The following is a 12,756-nucleotide window of genomic DNA, read 5'->3' as shown; positions in this document are numbered from 1 at the left end:
TGACGTCATTAGACCTAATAATCACTGCTGCCAACCCAAATTTCCATGTTCAGATTTTTACTCCCTATGTTGTACATGAGGCTTGCCTGAATTGCTCCGTTACACGGCCCTAGGATATACTTTCTTGGTCCACTTAAAATATTCTTTCGATCCCTTTTGATGCAAACTACTCATGGAATAAGGAATTACACACTGCAATTATTTTCTAAAATGCCAACTACTAATATTTATCACTATACGATTTAATTCATTTTAGCTAATAGTTATTTTAAGTTTAATATAATTTGTTGGATTTCGTAATTTACCCAACGGAAATGAAATAGAATTAGTATTCCCTCGTTTAGAAGATTACATATAATTCATGTTTAAAACTATGGTTCAAATCTTTTAACTTATTCTGCAAAGCCTTCACCACCATTTACTATAATAATTTTAACTGATCATTTTGAAGGTACTACAGAACATTTGCAAATTATCACTTTTATTGTTATGTGGATCTTTTTAAATACTACTATATATGCAAAGGTTGTGTACATATTTAACTTATAAATTAAAATAATAACACAATTTTTAACATTAAATATTAGTTTGTTCCAATTTCAGGTTTTCTAGTTTCTAACGTTAAAGCAATTTATTTTTTCTATATTTTTTAACTTATAAATACATACCCTACGCACAGATGTCATTTAGGGAGATCTACATAATAATATAATAAATTGACACAAGGCTGTTTAGTATCTTCAATTTGATTTACTATCTTTATTACAGAAATTTATGTTGAAAGTCTTGCGTGCAATGTGTTTGTATTATTTAAACAAGTGTTTTAAATTCGAATTACATGTGTATTCTTCCAAATGTAGTAACCCTAATTACTTTTCATCCCTATTAGGTAGTTTGCAAATCCTAACGAGTAATAGGTAGATTAAAATAATCATTAGCTAAAATCTATTGAATATTATGGTGAGATATATTAATTCTTGCCATTTCAAAAAATAAATATAATGTGTAATGCCGCTTATTTAATATGTATTTCATTATATCCTCCATAATAGAGTATACAGGATGTTAGGTAAGTGCTTCAACAATTAATGTACATAAGGTATACACAGGATATACAGTACTAAATAACATAATAGATTCTGTTAGTAGATATAAATTATAGTATAATACAAAAATTAATGCTCATTTTTCTTACTAAACAGAATTCTGTAGAAGTCTATGTTGTTCCCAATTATTACAGCACTGATGATGCTTTCTCATGTTTTAATTCTTATTTTAGTAGAATCATTACCATTTTTCACAAATTCCTTTACAATATATCCGGATATAAATAATAGTATGTTCCTAACATGTGTTTGCAGTCTCCGTTAAATGTTCATGATGTTTGTATTTAAATATAAAATAAAATCAATAATATCACGTTCAGCTAAGCAGATGGTTTTACTACAGCTTCCTATTGCAATAACTTTAACCCAAATTATCAGACACACAAGTTATATTATTTCTATATAAATTAAATTGCAGATTAAAATTTAATATTATCACTATCTAAGAAACTCCTATATAGATTTTGGTTGCTTTTTTGACTTCGCTGTAGAAGATATATATTGCCAAATCAATAAGGGTTAAATGTACAGTATGGTACAATTTTAACACATAATGATTTGAACTTTATTAATACTGCGCATTCTCTGTTACATGGTATGCAGATGTTATATTCCTCACATTAGTTGCATTGAGATAATATACTTATTTAATTGCGGTTACATTCTTTGTAACAAGATACATAAGGAGTTCATCCTCAATTTAACAGTAACCTGCAATAAATATGATACAAAGCAATATATCTTTTATGGTATATAAACAATTTAATTTTTACTTATCTGACATATATCACTATCATAAATATATCAATCTGTCAATGCCATATTTTTAAGAATTTATTAGCATTTATTTCCAGTATAGGAGCTACTGGGAGCTACAGCTGGCTACAGCAATTGCGGGAACTGTAATCATGTTCATGCACGTGTAGATTCGTATCTTAAAACAGAACTTAAGCTTTGCACGGTTTAGAAAAATTAAATTGCCTCATCTTAACCTTCAATACAATGATAAGCTTAGGCTCGAATTTTAGCTTAAAAATTACTTAAGACAAAGACCGAACTTAGCACTGTATTGAAGGTTAAAGTGAGACAATTGATCTAGTTAAGACCGTGCTAACTGGTGCTAACTGCTAAGCTTAAGTTACATTTATAAATTCAGGCCTTAGAGTGAGTCCGACCAAAACCTGTAAGGTAAAATTTTACCATGTAGGATTGCCAATTTGCTGTGAATTAGCCAATCAGCATATGTATTTTCGAAAAATTGGCAATCCTACATGGTAAAATTTTACCTTATAGGTTTTGGTACACTTATTGCTCAATAATCTTGCATCAGGCGAGGGGCAGTGGTGATAAGAGGGGCAAGGGGTTATCTAGGGAATTCTAGTGGACACCGTCAAATTTTAGATCGGCTATCCCTTTGACGTCAAGAGCTGTCAAAAGCTAAATTAACCTGTATTTTGAAGAAATCCAGAAAGATAAATATTTTTAAAAAACGAATAAAAGGAAAGAAAGAAAGGATTTTAATAAATATATAAACAAAAAATATCAGATGAGTATTATTTAATGGGAAATGTTAAAGTAATTGTAAATTATTAAGAAAATATACTTTGTGGTTTTTATATTTCTGTTACAGGTTAAATGCTGTTTCTGATGAGCTTCAGTTACAGAGAAGAAATATATATAGACCAATAAATAAAAAAGAACTAATTTATCAAGCATTTCTGTGTGGACCAGTCATTTCAATAATTATGGTGTAATTATGTTATAATAGTGATTGTGAAAGCGTTTGGTGTATATACGCAAATAAATTTTATTATAAATTAATAATTATATATAATAATGTATTGATTCCTATTAGTATAAATTAAAGCTAGTTCAATTAAAATATTCTTTTTCTTTACTCTTTATCCAAATTCTGTACATATATAGTAATTACATATTCTCGTAGAATCTATCCTTTAAACTAATTAAATTGTAACTATTTGAAATGTGCAAGTCATAACTATTTGCTTCAATGATATTTATTATTCAACGTAAGAGAAATTGCATAGAGCCTCTGCAAATTTCTTATTGATCTGTCACATTCTTTCACATCTTGTGTGACATTTATTTGCCTTGTTTGTTCCTTCTTCTTCTAGTTTTCAACATATACCAATATTTCTCTAGATATTTTCAAATAAGCTGAAGTATGCTTATTCTGCTGTCTAATTGATTCTATCAATGTGAGGAAGATAGGTAAACTATTGCTCTATTAAATTTGAAGAATCTAGACACTTGACTTAAATTATTGTACTTAAATATAATGTTTGGTACTTCATCTACATGATATCTTTTCTTTACATTTGACAGGATATTGTCCTCCAATACATTCATGTTTACTGCTGTGTTAATCTTGTTTGCAGCTTCAAATAATTTTCCAACTACATATTTGGATATCCATTCCTAATATACAATACTTATTTTGTTACTCCCATTTGTTGTTGAGAATTATCTGTCCTAAATCCTTAATTTATCTAGTCGACATATATATATTCTATTATTTTCAGATGATTGATATATCTTACTATCAATTCTGTCAACATTATAATAGGAGTAACAAAATAAGTATATTCTATAATCAAAATGTATATCCAAACACGTAGTTGAAAAACTATTCGAAGCTGAAAGCAAAATGAACTCATTAGTATACACATACCTTTTAAAGAACTTTATCTTCCCAAGTACTATGAGAACATATCTCACAAAAGAGATACCAAATTTAAATAACATCATTCAAATGCGTATTTTTCAAAATTAACTAGACAATGATTTATCAATGATTTCAATATTTATAAAATTAATTAGAGATCAGCATAATCATCAGATCTGCGTATAAAAATTAATGATTGTAAAATTATTTTTATATGTTATAGACTAGAAGAAAATATTGTAAAGGAGGCATATAAATGTCATAAAAGATAATGTGGAAGGATGTGACATATAGATAAGAAATTTGCAGAGGCTCTATGCAATTTCTCTTACGTTGAATAATAAATATCATTGAAGCAAATAGTTATGACTTGCACATTTCAAATAGTTACAATTTAATTAGTTTAAAGGATAGATTCTACGAGAATATGTAATTACTATATATGTACTGAATTTGGATAAAGAGTAAAGAAAAAGAATATTTTAATTGAACTAGCTTTAATTTATACTAATAGGAATCAATACATTATTATATATAATTATTAATTTATAATAAAATTTATTTGCGTATATACACCAAACGCTTTCACAATCACTATTATAACATAATTACACCATAATTATTGAAATGACTGGTCCACACAGAAATGCTTGATAAATTAGTTCTTTTTTATTTATTGGTCTATATATATTTCTTCTCTGTAACTGAAGCTCATCAGAAACAGCATTTAACCTGTAACAGAAATATAAAAACCACAAAGTATATTTTCTTAATAATTTACAATTACTTTAACATTTCCCATTAAATAATACTCATCTGATATTTTTTGTTTATATATTTATTAAAATCCTTTCTTTCTTTCCTTTTATTCGTTTTTTAAAAATATTTATCTTTCTGGATTTCTTCAAAATACAGGTTAATTTAGCTTTTGACAGCTCTTGACGTCAAAGGGATAGCCGATCTAAAATTTGACAGTGTCCACTAGAATTCCCTAGATAACCCCTTGCCCCTCTTATCACCACTGCCCCTCGCCTGATGCAAGATTATTGAGCAATAAGTGTACCAAAACCTATAAGGTAAAATTTTACCATGTAGGATTGCCAATTTTTCGAAAATACATATGCTGATTGGCTAATTCACAGCAAATTGGCAATCCTACATGGTAAAATTTTAACTTACAGGTTTTGGTCGGACTCACTCTAAGGCCTGAATTTATAAATGTAACTTAAGCTTAGCAGTTAGCACCAGTTAGCACGGTTTTAACTAGATCAATTGCCTCACTTTAACCTTGAATACAGTGCTAAGTTCGGTCTTTGTCTTAGCCCATTAACGTCCAAAATGTCAAAATTTCTTGCACGTTTTCAAAGTGATTTTTTCCTATGTAATTGGCGTTGAAAAAATTCTTGAACCACATATTCTGATGTAAAATTGCATGCTCTTTCAGAATCCGTTGCCAGAATCATGATAAAACTCACAGGAAAAGAGATATGCTCGATTAAAACATAAAAAACACCTAAATTTTCGAAAAAAAAAATTTTTAGGATTTTTTTTCGAAGTGTTACGGTGAAGATATCACCTTGCGACCGAGATCAAAAGTTAATCATGGGAGTTGAAGTTTAACAGGGAATTTTTTTGTTGACCTTGAACCATCACTTCTTTACAAAATGGCGGAAAAAACGAATTTTTTTTTTTCAATCTTCATCAACTTTTTTCTCGAAATCTATGGTCTTTAGAAAAAAATTCATAAAAACAAAAATGCCTTAGAATCGCTCGAGGAACATTCTCAAATTTTTTCAGAATTTTGTGAGACAATTTTTGATTTTCCGGGAAACTTGTGAAATGGAATTTTCAAAAATGTCTCCAAAAATTCTGAAAAATTTTTAGGATGTTTTTTCGAGTGCTTCTAAGACATTTTTGTTCTTATGAATTTTTTTCTAAAGTCCATAAATTTCGAGAAAAAAATTGATAAATTTGAAAAAATAAAAATTCGTTTCGGCCGCTATGTTCTAAAAACCTATTGGTAAAAAACGATTTCTGTGCAAATTTTAGGAAGATTTTTTTACTCTTAGCGTTACCCAGAGACTACGGCGTGGACGTGGTAAAATTCTGTCTCCTTTGGGGTGCTTTTTTCCCGTGAGTCCCCTTGCCTCTCACCTCTCGGGGTGCTTGTTTTCCGTGAGTCCCCTTGCCTCTCACTTATTCATACTTTTAGGTGTGCTTTTTTAGCCAACATTTATTGCAAATATTTAAATTACATGTTTTGCAGAAAATTCTTGTTCTTATTGGACAGTTTCCATTCGAACAAATCCTCCATTTGTCACTATTAGATCGTCCATGTGCTTTACTTTTGCGACTACTTTTTTGTAAGTAGTATTTGGCAATCGAAATAGTGAACTCTTTTATTCCAACTTTTTTCTTTCCATCGTTGGCAGCATTGAAAATTACAAGAGAATTAGTAATAGACGCCTGTATAAGTCTCATAAAAACTACCCATGTCCATTTTTTTGATCGTATACTTGGGAGTATGTCATTGCAATGTCCGTCATGCAGGTCAACACCTCCCATGAATTTGTTATATAGGTGAAAAGCTTGCGGAAAAGGTATTTCAATTTTAGATTTAGCCTCTGCGCTGTATCTTTTTGAAATAGATAGAGGATTGACACCTGCTGCAGTTGAAGCTATTGAGACGGGCTTCGAATCCATGATAGTAATGAAATTTATGCCACTGTTTACGTCGTGCTTCACCACATATGTCCCTCTTGGAGCTTTCTTATCAAGCACATTTTTTTCTTTGACTCGATTATCTCTGATAGTACCAGTGCATTTCAAACGCAATTTCTTCAAATGTAATACCAAATCCATGTTCGTGAAGAAGTTGTCAAGGTACAGATGAAATTGAGAAATTTTGTTATAACTTATTATTTGAAAAAATGGTTGTAATAAATATAATACTACTCGTGAACCTAAAGCACATTTAGATAACTTATCTCCAATTTGAGAATTCTTGCCGCAATAAAGATCCAAATTCAGTAGATAGCCGTCCGAAGTACACAAGCCCCAAAATTTCAAACCAAACATTATCGGTTTTCCTCGAATAAATTGTTTCAAAACAGTTTTTGCATAGGATTTGGCCATCATCTCATCAACGGATAGAGCAGTTCTCCATATTCCTAATTTCATGATGTTATTTTGAAAAAGTTTCAGTAGAGAACGAACGCGCCATCCTCGATCATTTGAATCTTTGTCTTTGTTTTTTGAAAACTTCAATTTAGATTTTGTGATTTCAAATTGTTGGCGAGACATTGCAGAAGAAACTACTTCATTATATAAATACGGATCAGATGACCAGTAATCTCTCTGTGATTTTCTGGGATTGAATGTAGAAAAAATAACTATTCCAATAAAAGTATCAAGATCTTTCAATTTCAGATCATAACCATTGTCTTTACACGCATCAATAATATATTTTTTCATTTCAATAGAAAAAAAGGTTTCAAACAATTGAAAAGGTTCGCTCCTACGTATTTTCTTTTTTTGCGATTCGGACAATAATACTTTATCTTCACAAGAATCAGGGTGTAACTTTTCACCCTCAATCCAAGTGAATTCATGACCTTTTTCAAGTTTATCTTGTTTTTCAGAATAATTTGCACGAGCTTTATTGTAAGTGATATTAGGTATTTCATGTTCGCAATCTGAATCAAAATCGGAACCAGAATCATCGGAACCTGAATAGTTAGGATCCGGAATCAATACGTTGCGTTCTGAATCACTATCTGAAGAATCTGATTCATATTCAGAAGATCTTACACGTTTCCGCGACATAATGTATGAAATTAATGATTTCGTTTATTTATCACTCATCCGTATGTACAAAAATACGAAAGAAGAGAACAAAAAAAGACGAATATTCATGAATACATGAGACCAAAAATTACGCTTATCTGCCGAAATGAAATGGAAATAAAGGATGAAATTTTTGTCGGAATCTATAAGTCTTTGAAAAAAGAATGAAAATAAGTTAGAATCATTCGAGCAATATTGTAAAATTTTTTCCGAGTTTTCGTAGACAGAACGTTTTTTTACCAATAGGTTTTTAGAACATAGCGGCCGAAACGAATTTTTATTTTTTCAACTTTATCAATTTTTTTCTCGAAATCTATGGACGTTAGAAAAAAATTCATAAGAACAAAAATGTCTTAGAAGCACTCGAAAAAACATCCTAAAAATTTTTCAGAATTTTTGGAGACATTTTTGAAAATTCCATTTCACAAGTTTCCCGGAAAATCAAAAATTGTCACAAAAAATTCTGAAAAAATTTGAGAATGTTCCTCGAGCGATTCTAAGGCATTTTTGTTTTTATGAATTTTTTTCTAAAGACCATAGATTTCGAGAAAAAAGTTGATGAAGATTGAAAAAAAAAAATTCGTTTTTTCCGCCATTTTGTAAAGAAGTGATGGTTCAAGGTCAACAAAAAAATTCCCTGTTAAACTTCAACTCCCATGATCACCTTTGATCACGGTCGCAAGGTGATATCTTCACCGTAACACTTCGAAAAAAAATCCTAAAAATTTTTTTTTTCGAAAATTTAGGTGTTTTTTATGTTTTAATCGAGCATATCTCTTTTCCTGTGAGTTTTATCATGATTCTGGCAACGGATTCTGAAAGAGCATGCAATTTTACATCAGAATATGTGGTTCAAGAATTTTTTCAACGCCAATTACATAGGAAAAAATCACTTTGAAAACGTGCAAGAAATTTTGACATTTTGGACGTTAATGGGTTAAGATAACATTTTCAGAAACTCTAGTTGAAATTTCTGGAAGACGCCTACAGAATCCTTCATACCACGCTCTACCTGGTTTATTATCTGTGAATGGATTAATTTTCTGCATATGTAAACACATTATATGTACACTTTTAACCAGTTCATTTTTGGTAACTGGAAAGCCAAGTTTACAGCAATGAAATATCCAGTCTACCGATTCCTGCTCTTCTTCAACACTAAGTACTGTTGCTGGTACTGGATTTTTATTTTTGTAAAGCCCATTCTTTTTAGCTCTTAAAGTTGATTCAGGTATTTCGTACAATTTGGAAACATATGCAATTGTTTTGCCATTTTTAATAGATTGCAGGGCCAGTGGAATCTTTTCCTTATTGTAACACATGCGAGGCTTTTTTCTTAGTTCCTTTTTTTTCGTCAACTTATCTTTTTTTCTTTATTTTCCCACGTAGAAAAAAATGCAATAATAGAAATTAGTATAGATACTTAAGTATACCCAGGAAGAAACGAAGAAGCAGCACCAGAGTAAAGAATACTTTACAAGTTTTGTCTAATCTTTTCGAGAAACTTTCCCGCGACCACGAACATGGACGACGCTAAGAAGGGCAACAATACAGCATCTATGTTTATTAGGTTAGATATAAAATAGAAATGCGCCTGCAGTAATACCCTCATACTTATAGATGGCGTATCTATTACTATGTCTGTAAATAGGTATTCAAAAATTTATCAATGAGCGATTACAAAATTTGTTGTAAAGCATTAGAGCCTGCTATAATTGAATATGTGTTTAACTTTCAGATTTTATTCCTAGTATCATAGATATAAATACTTTATCTGACGATGCATCTTACTTTACAATGTTTAAGTCAAACGATTTTGTGAGGCATCGAAATTTATATAACCATTAATATTAAAATAGCAAACTTTAATCGAATAATGTTCGTTAATTAGAATAATCATATAACTAAATAATTGTTTTAATTTTTTCAGATATTTCGACAACTTTTTTGTATTAGATAATATAGATTTTATATAAATCCGCAGCAATTGGTATACGCACAGTAATACCCCTATCTACCCTAATATGTTATATATGCTAAATTTATTTCTCAACATTTTTAATGCGCCATCCGTGGTATAATGAAAACATTTTGTCTTTATATTTTTGTTATAATACGTTTTAAAGCTGTTGTAACGAAGTTCCCCTTACGTATACGAGATACCGAATAAAGAACATAAAAGCTACCAAACAGTGGATATTATTAATCCCTACGTTACCCACTCGTGAGATAGACTCACGAGTGGATAATAGCTAACGTCAAGGATAGACCCCGTTGACAGGCAGAGGCCCGGATGAAAAGACCGGCGCTCCAGGAAACGATGTCCAGGTTGTCTTGGGAAGTAAGGCAGGGCCATGGCAAACAACCCAGGCAACCTGAGATAAGGAGAAACGGCCTCGGGGAGTCCTAAAAAGAATGACCATTACTTTATGTCCCCACGAGGAGGGGAGATAGAACATCGAGTCTGACTTGAACGATGGTTACGCGCTTCAAGCGGACTGCGCGAATGTCGTGCGCAGACTGCCATAACAGGCAGTCGGAACTGGTCGGAACGCGACCATGGGACTGGGCTGATGTGTCCGTGCATGCTGGTGAGCGTGTGACGCGGCACTCAGACAGCCATGGGTCCGTTCGCGTACGTGAGGCGTGTGCTATAGGCCAGTCTGCAGGTATGTCATGACTGGATACCGGCCAATGCATAGTGGGTTGTACAGGGGCGTAGTTAGCCCGTTGGAATGTGTCCCGGTCCCCTCCGTAATTCCATATGCCTGCGCTATGGCTGGACAGACTGCGATATTGCCTCCGTAGTGGTCCGCTCCTCTCAAACTCTATGCTTGGCAATGATACCACATGTTCACGCACTCCTTACCACCACCTGTGTGTGTGGTGAAGGATAGATATATGCCCCTTAGCAGATAGGTCTGCGAGGCTCGGACTTCTGTAAGGAACACTCCCCTCTCTCCACAACCTAGCATACTGAGCGAACGAGGCTACCGCTACCGTCCAAGTGCATGGTCGCAGGGCTGTATGAGATACATGTGAAAGGGAGTCGAAACACTCAAAAGATAACGTAGGGTTGTTGGCCATCCAACTGACCAACTGGCGCCCTGATATCGATAAATAAGGAAGGGCGAAGCTAATGGAAAACCCGTAGTATGAGTGGCCCCTCACACTGACAGGAATAACGTTACACTTTACAGTTAAAACCGGATATTATGAATGTTTGAAGCTAATTTAAAATTTACGAAATTGCATAATCATTGAACGCATTGTAATTCAAATATAATATGCATCATTGCTTTGTTAATGTAAATTGTATAATCAATCGATTTAAAATATATAAATCTTTTAACAAAATGAACAAGTTTTTTAACCTCTTTAAAAAATTTTCAAAGGAAAACTATTCCATTGTGCTTTATTGGATTTTCAATTATTTCATTCTTATTCGTACTTCTTTCATAAGATCAAGAGACACGGTAGTGTCTCGACGGCAAGTACATAAAAGTAGGTATAGACGTGTCTATACCGCCGTCGAGGCACTACTGTATCTTATACAGCAAGTTTGGCTGTCTCAATTTTTAAATAGATTTTTCTCCGTAAATGAAACACTGTCATGATTTCAGTAAAGCTTTTCTTGAAATGGTTTGGAACAAGCTTTTATTTGAGCCCATAAACATCAAAATTGGTTCACGCAATCCAGAGATCTCATAATCTGTTAGCTATATATATAACGAATTTAATTTCTTTCCGTCATCTTCTTCTCCAGCCAGAATGTATGTCTCGGGCTGAAGTTAATCGCTTAAGAAAATGACGTAATTTTTACAAACGCGACGTCTAAATAATCGATATATTCGATAACTAATATAGCGACTACTGTTAGCTGTCAATTGAATGTCAATTGAATTGTAAGGTTTACCGGTATAACCTTAATATTTTTATAAAAATGAATTTGCTGTAATGATAGTGTAATAGTGTAATATAATCAAAACTACGGATAATTTAAGGGAGAAAGATGAAGGAGCCAGCAAGATTATCAGATAAGTCACATTGTATTCAAAAATATGTATAAAATTTAATGTTCGGTGGTACTTTGTGGGATTTCTTTTATTGCAGGTTATATAAAATATTCCTTATATGCATATTCCTTGTATGCAGCTCTGATTTGAAGTCCTACCAATGCCAAATGCTCTAACAATTCTTGGAAATATCCTGTTATTGAAGAATGTAGATTGAGGAAGATTGTAAATGAAACAGAGAAGGATGAGGTTGTTACGTTAACTCATAATCAAGACACATGGTAGTGTCTCAACAGCAATTAACATAAACGTTTTTCAGTAAAGTAAGTGCATTGTAAAAAAAATTTGTTTTATTAAAACAAAGTTATATATAAGGCACCATTTCATAGTTTGCAGTTTGATGCCAAACCAGTGCCAAATAATGTAACAATTCTTGGAAATACCCTGTTATTGGAAAATGCAGATTAACGAAGATTGTAAATGAAACAAATAACGTAACAATTCTTGGAAATACCCTGTTATTGGAGAATGGAGATTAAGGAAGGTTGTAAATGAAACAGAGAAGGATGAGGTTGTTACGTTCACTCATAATCAAGACACATGGTATTGTCTCAACAGCAATTAACATAAACGTTTTTAAGTAAAGTAAGTGCATTGTAAAAAAAGTTTGTTTTATTAAAATAAAGTTATGTATAAGGCACCATTTCATAGTTTGCAGTTTGATGCCAAACCAGTGCCAAATAATGTATCAAATCTTGGAAATACCCTGTTATTGGAGGATGCAGATTAAGGAAGATTTTAAATAAAACAAATAATGTAACAATTCTTGGAAATACCCTGTTATTGGAGAATGCAGATAAAGGAAGATTGTAAATGAAACAAATATCATATATGCGTACAAATATTTCAGACTAAATTATAGTAATGCTTGTTTGGAAAATATGAAGCATTCCGATGAACCTTCATTTACGTAGAGTACCAGTTGACTAGTGTTTGGATTTAAGCTAATTATACAATAATAGATGTTTACAAAAGACGCAAAGACACCCAAATATTACAGATCTTTAGTCTCAAGGAAGTTAAGTCACCAAGCACTAAAGAA

The sequence above is a fragment of the Prorops nasuta genome, unplaced genomic scaffold (assembly GCF_024137725.1).
Source record: "Prorops nasuta isolate Cenicafe-Biocafe unplaced genomic scaffold, Cenicafe_Pnas_1.2 PNAS00007, whole genome shotgun sequence".
Classification (NCBI taxonomy): domain Eukaryota; kingdom Metazoa; phylum Arthropoda; class Insecta; order Hymenoptera; family Bethylidae; genus Prorops; species Prorops nasuta.
This window is presented reverse-complemented; position numbering follows the sequence as displayed.